The following is a 6,982-nucleotide window of genomic DNA, read 5'->3' on the forward strand; positions in this document are numbered from 1 at the left end:
TTAAAAATTAAATATCTTCGTCCACCCGTTATGTAAAAAGTACTTTAGTGGCCTGTTTTCGCTGTTCTTCAGGCTAGGGCTGTACTGAACAACGACATCGGCGGAATATGACCTAGATTATAGATAGCACAGTGATGATCAGTTGAGTACGTAGACGCAACCAGTAGGAACTGTGTCTCTTTGCTACTTTTTTAGTATGATCACCTAAAACAGTTTTAACGCGAAAAAAAAAACAGATAATTCCTTATTTTAGTCGTATAGAACAAAAACATAACGTCTCAAAATTTCCAAATTTGTAAATTCTTCATTTCGGCTTATTCAACAATGCTACTATATCAACTGATATTAATATTGCACGGATACTGTTTTATACAGACTATAAAATCACGCAGTCATTCATTCATTCTGTATGAGTGAGGTTCCTAATGTTTATCAAGGTGTCCTTGCTCAAAATGTCCTCTGCTCTCATAGAAAGGACATTAATGTCTCTTCCGTCTTTTTCCTCGCTTTTCTGTGGAAAAATTGCAAATAGGCTGTTATCACTAAGACGTTCTACAATAATGAACTAGGATTGGAATTTGTATGTTTATGTAGTCACTACACACTGGAAAAAACTTCTTAGAGGTATCACGACGTCTTCTTTTTATATGCTTACCTTCGGCTGTTGGAGCGGCTAACTCGACATTAAGGGCCTGTACGTAGATGGAAAATTAATGTCAGCACAGATTTCCAAACCTTACTGCGTTAGCAACATTACATGGTATTGATATCGTTTGTACATGCATACAACAGTATCAAGAGAAATTATTAAAAATAAATACAGCACAAAAACACTATCTTTCCTTGCTTCATTACGTGCTGTGGGGAAGAGGGTGAAGCCAAAGCTCCGTGAGATTCCCATTTTTTTGTTTTCTGTGGTGGTTTCGACATAGCATATTTTTCACACCTTGTTGAAGAACTCTATCATTAACTTGAAAAAGGCCGCTATATCAAAGAATCTAATAAAAAAAAAACTGTAATTTGGATGTTATGAAACATTACCTCTTTTTCTGCGTTTTCTGTTCTTTCGGAAGCATGCATACCTTCCCAAAAAAAAAACGAAACTAAAATCAATGTGTCATACTAAAATGACAGCTTAAGACAGGACATGTATTGGATATTACTTTTCTTAATGTACATGCATGGCTCAGACATCAGTTTCCAAAATGCTTTAGCACTTACTCGTGTTTCACATTTGATAAAAGCACTCATGCTCAGTAGCGCAGGGGAGCAGGGTTGGCGCAATAATGTAGCCCGGGTTCGATTCCCGGATGCGGCATCATAAGTGGGCTGAGTTTGTTGGTTCTATACTCTACCCCGATAGGTTTTTCTCCGGGTACTCCTGGTTTCCCCTCTCTCCAAAAACCATCATTTGATTTGATTTGAAAATTGTAAAGAATTGTAAATATTGATTTGATTTGAGAATTGTTGAGAATTTAGAATTGGTAACTTTAATGAATTTCGAATTGTAATGCGCGTGTTTTTAGTTTATCAAACTGTACTTAACGCTACAATATACTATTACATTAAGCGTCAATGGCTTATAACTTGAAAACGACATGATTGTCCTTTGAAATTTGTCTGAGTTAAATTATCACACAATTTATTACCTCTGACTGTCCGCTTTCGTGACGTTTCTGTGGGTTTTCTAAACCACACAAAGCCGTCGCTTAATTTTTCTAGTTCTCCTGTAAAAAAAGATTATTTAAATTAAACAGAGCTACCGTGAGTTGTTATTGCAAGGCATATTCCCTTATTCTCACTAAATTTCGCGATTTTTACTCGCGAAATTTAAAACTATATTAATGAGATTCAAACTGCTGTTTTAATACTGTTGTTCTACCATGTCTCAGCTTCATGTTTAGGTGTTTTTTTGTTCGATTTTCCGTCATGAGCGTTGAAACGAAGCTCCCGAAGAGGATCCGTTCAACGACTCAGAAGTGTACTGTGGACGTGTTGGGTATTTAGACTGTTTATTATACGGCTAGTGTTTGTGTACGATATAACGCGCACTCTGATTGGCTAAGCGAAGCGAAGCGAAGCGCTAGGGCATTATTCTCCCATAATGCCCACGGGCCGATTACGGATGATGCAAATTAGGAGCAAAAACAACAAAAAGTCACATTTGTTTTATTTACATTGAAAATTGTTGCCGCTAGAACAAAAAACTGAAAACACGACCAGGAAAACTGTTAGTGAAAAGTTTGACCTGGGTTTGGCAAACGTAATGAATAGATTACAGTGAAGCACGAGTTCTGCTTGAACTAAGCGTTTTTTTTTTTTATAACCGTTATGTTAGCCATATAATAAACAACTTAATAACCTCGACCGTTCGGTGGTTACGGGAAAATCTCAAACCTCGGCCTAGCTGTGTTGACCTCGCTATAGCTCGGTCAATACGGCAAGGCCTTAGTTTGAGATTTTCCCGTAACGACCTCGCTCTCGGTTATTAAGTAGTTAGGAATACCGTACCTTGGGGCGTTGTTATGTTTGCTATTGTAGAATGACGATGTTATGAAATCTTCCACACATTAAAGATTAGAAAAACATCGTGAAATTTAACACAATCCATATTTAATTTCTTCTCAAAGTCGTGAAATTAATACTCGCGAAATATGGCGCTTGACTTTCGTGAAAGTTAGTGAGAATAAGGGGCCGAACGCACGAGGCGAATTTTTGTTTATTTTGCAAAAATATTTGTTATCAGTTCCGTTCTGCAAGTGCAAACGGCGTTTTTCGTTCTACCAAAATTTGGTCAAGCCGTACCAGTCTTTAAAAGCGTCGTAGTCCTGCTTCAGAGGGTCAAAACTGTCAGATTCTTACAATTTGCAGGCTTTAAAATGGCAAGTGCGTACTCGATTAGTCAATTCAAAATATGGCGGAGACAAAATTTGTCGAGATTTTTGTCAGAGCTAAACAATTCTTTTCCACCTGATGCGTACGGGCCTTTAAGGTAGTACGAGTTGCCCACGTACAGGGAATTGTTGAATCAAACTTTTGTGATTGGAGAAGATTTTTACGAATACCATCACTGAATTCAATAATCAATTGTTTGGATACCTTTCTTCTTCGCAAATGATTTTCCTGTCTCCTTTATTTCGCCTTCTCCTTTTGAAAATAAATAAATGATTGAAGTCACAACTTGGCCTGTAAGGTTCCATTTGGCCCTCTTTATGTTCAAAGATGGATTGCTCTATCATCCATCCATAAAATCGTTGGCTGGATGAAGTGCACCTCGAACAAGCTTTAAATTAAGTATACATAACTAACGACAGTTAATAGCGATTGTTTCTCACTTGTTGTGATCAACTGTTTAATCGTGAGAAAAGACTGTCTAAACAAGCCGAGCCTTCGTTCCCAGATGTTCTCACAGAGAAAAAAAAATGGTTTTATGCTGCCGGAGTAAACCGCTACTTTCTCCTGAGTTCTTACAAACATAGATAAATATTTACCTTCATCGGTTGATGCCATGTCAGCATCATCACCGTCATCGTCATCCCTATTAAAATCCTCATTACCAGACTCGCTAGTGGAGTCGCTCGCACTCTCCTGATCTTGGTCGTCCTGTTGTCCTGTTTGGACGACTGAAAATGTCACCTTGGTTCCAGGAGGGAACGCAGACGTGGTGTTCTCGTCACCATCCAGGAGAATTTCCTCACCTCTTTTTATGTTGCAGTCTAAAGGGTAAAATACCTTAAAATAACCGTCCATCTCCTCACCGTGGGCGGTTATCATTTCCCTTTGGTTTAGCCACCTGGTGTTGTTAGAACCTTTGAACAGAATAACGCCACATTAAAGTTTAAAGGCAAAGTCTTGTTGACCTATGCCGACATGACAAGATTAAACATCCTTTCTTTTTTTTTTTTTCACTGCGCATCGAAATAAGGTCGGAGTTTATTGATAAGAGTAAATAATATCTGTTGGGAAGAGAAGAGATTGTATACTAGGTTTGCTTTAAAAAATAAAACAACGATATATATAACTCTCATGCACATTGAAACTCTTCTCAGTTTTTAATAATCTCTATCATGGGAAGGTGGTAATAAAACCAACACTGTAGCAAGTCTTTTTTGTCTGTAGAGTTTACCTCTTTCCGTTTGTGGTAACAAAAATTCAGGTTGAAGAAAACTACGACTCCTGGAAGATAAACCTACTACGAGTTAAACCGAGAAATAGAAGAAGAGTAACTTTCTATAACTCAGATGAAAAGACATCCACACTCATTTGCGTACTTACAGATAACAGAAATCTCCATTCTTGACTCACTCTCTTCGTCTATATATAAAACAGTGAAGCAAGGATATGAGAGTATTGTCCCTCCAAAATCATGATGTATTTCCAGTAAAGGACGAAGGACGCCTTGATGAGGCGACATTCAACAAAAGCTCAACTACTGTTGTATAAAACTGAAACATAACTAGTTATTAATATTAGTATACATATTTATTAAGATTAATGTCCGGCCAACTTACCAACTTCCTGGTCTTTGGGTTGATAACAAAGCACTGTAAAATAGGATTATTATATGGTCAATTAAAAAGAGTGAACGAATGTGAATTTTTAGTCAGTGGTATAGAGCTAGTATGTAACCCTTTCTGCCCTTTGGAATTCAAAACGAAATTCATATAGACGCCTCTTTGATATGGGCTTGCCAGAAAAAAGTTCCAGGGGAAAGGTGCAGTATCAATTTCTAAAAATGTAATGAAGATCAAGAAAATATGTCAGACTGACTTTACCAGCTAGTAAAGTATTTGAACTAATGATTTTATGTCACTAACATAATCATGCAATTAAAATATAAAATTGAAATCTCGTGGTTCAAGCAACTGAATGTAACTATTGGCATCATGCAGCTGAACTGCGAGTAAAATGTTTGGTACTTGAAATGGTATCGCAACATAGAGCAGATGTGAAAATAAACCCTGCACTGCTTGTGTAATTGCAATGGCGTTTCGAACAATGCTTGCATGTATCGAAACATTTATTTATATTAACTTATAGAACGTTGCTAGGAAGAAGTTGTTACCTTCGTCTAATCTTCTTCTCAAATAGGAAGGTATGACCGTTCGTCTGAAGGTTAGTGCTCGTTGTTTATGCTTCCCTCCTTCGATGTCTGATTTAAACTCTCGAATAACGTTGTCCTCGCCTAGACCCCCTTCTTCTACTGCTTTACAGACTGGCCGGAGCGGATAATTCTTCCCCAATAGGTTCTGGACCTTCGTTTTAGCCAAGGCATAACCAAGTTTTCCAAGGCAGAGGACTGCTGGATTAACAAATTTCCTAGCCTGTATCAAAAGAATGTTTATGATAAACGCTGGCTCCTGGCAAACATTAAAGAAAATGGTCAATTCATATTGTAACAGTTTACTGAACAAATTTCCAAGGGTTAAGTGCGCATAACCTTTAAAAAAGATGCGGATAACAACGACAACCATTTTATTTTGCTAAACACATAGAATATAATACAGTAAAAAAGAGATAAACTTTAACTTAAGCAAAAACACAAACTACTTAAAATGGTTAAAACTAAACCAGCGGAGTCAGAGTTACAAAAATTATACATTCCCATCTGAGCTGGGAATGTATCAATTTCACCTAAAACTAACCTCGTTTTCATCCATGTCTGAAAGGTGGCCAAGAATAATTTCAACGAAATTAACTACTTCGGAGGTGGCCGTCACCGTGGTGTTAACCTCGCACGTACCATCCCGGACACGTTCCACTTGATATTTCTCAACGCAAGGCCTAATTTGTTCAGAGAAGAAGTCCCACAGCTCCTTGGCGTCCGGACTCTCTTCGGGACACATTTCAGCTATCTATTGAAAGAGTACAACAAAGAAGAAAATCAATGAATGGATTTCAGAATCTTAGCTGGTCTTACAGAAAAATCTGATTGTGTTTGCTGAAATGTTCAGTTAAAAAGGAATGGTGGAAGTAACAACCTCTTTTTAATTATGATTGAAACTGCCACCTTTGAGTTCTTTTGTTTCGTGGGATGCCAAAAAGGCAGACCAAGTATTCGGACGAGTTTCGTCGCCATCGAAGTAGCCACGTGCTTGTGCATATGACTGTTGTTAAACCCAGCTGGCCGGGTTTACTACACGGAGGGGTGACCTGAACCCCGTGATGTTTTCTTTTTTCTAGTGGAATTTTTTTCTATGTTATTCCTGTACTTTAAGGAACCACGTGACGCTGGAATCGCCAAACAGTGCGGCTAGCTGATCAGCCACAGTTCGTCTTTCTATACGCTCTCGTTTGTCGGAGAAAACCTTTTGAGTGAAGATTGAATTCTCCCTGCGCCGTGACATAGGTTGACCATAAATATTTGAATGACTGAAAAGCGATACATCTGTTCTGTTCATCGGTTTAGTTTTTCGTTTTCAACTGTGAATAATTTGCATTCCAGACGAATGTGACAAGATTGGTAATCTTTGTATTTGTCTCAAAAAAAAGAAAACGATATTTTTAAGTTTCACTGGTTTGCATTTTGTACGCTTGACTGTTTTAACACATATTTACATTACGCACTTCAGCGAATTGAGAGACAAATCTCCTCAATTAAACCATAATAGGGGTCTAAAATTGATTGGTGTTTTTGGATGGTGTTAAATGACTTTATTTTCTACTTACTGTCCACCGCACGCACTTCGCACGGCACAAATAACCTCGAAATGAAGGTGCCGAATATTCTTCCACTAAAATATGGTTGAATCAGCAAATTCCTATCTATCGAATGCATATGGCATATGGCGAGGAGACTATTTACCGAACCATCGTGTGTTTGGCTACCCGAATAACCAGTCAAAGTTTGCGGCAAATTACCCATTCCACGTTGACGCCTCCAGGCGTCTTGTTTAATTTTATTTACCTTTGTCGCAAACAGCATCAGCATGGTATAATTCCGTAGAATCCTGTGGTGCACACTTTGTCCAAGAATGTTCTC

This window comes from Montipora foliosa, unplaced genomic scaffold (assembly GCF_036669935.1).
Source record: "Montipora foliosa isolate CH-2021 unplaced genomic scaffold, ASM3666993v2 scaffold_406, whole genome shotgun sequence".
Taxonomy (NCBI): Eukaryota; Metazoa; Cnidaria; class Anthozoa; order Scleractinia; family Acroporidae; genus Montipora; species Montipora foliosa.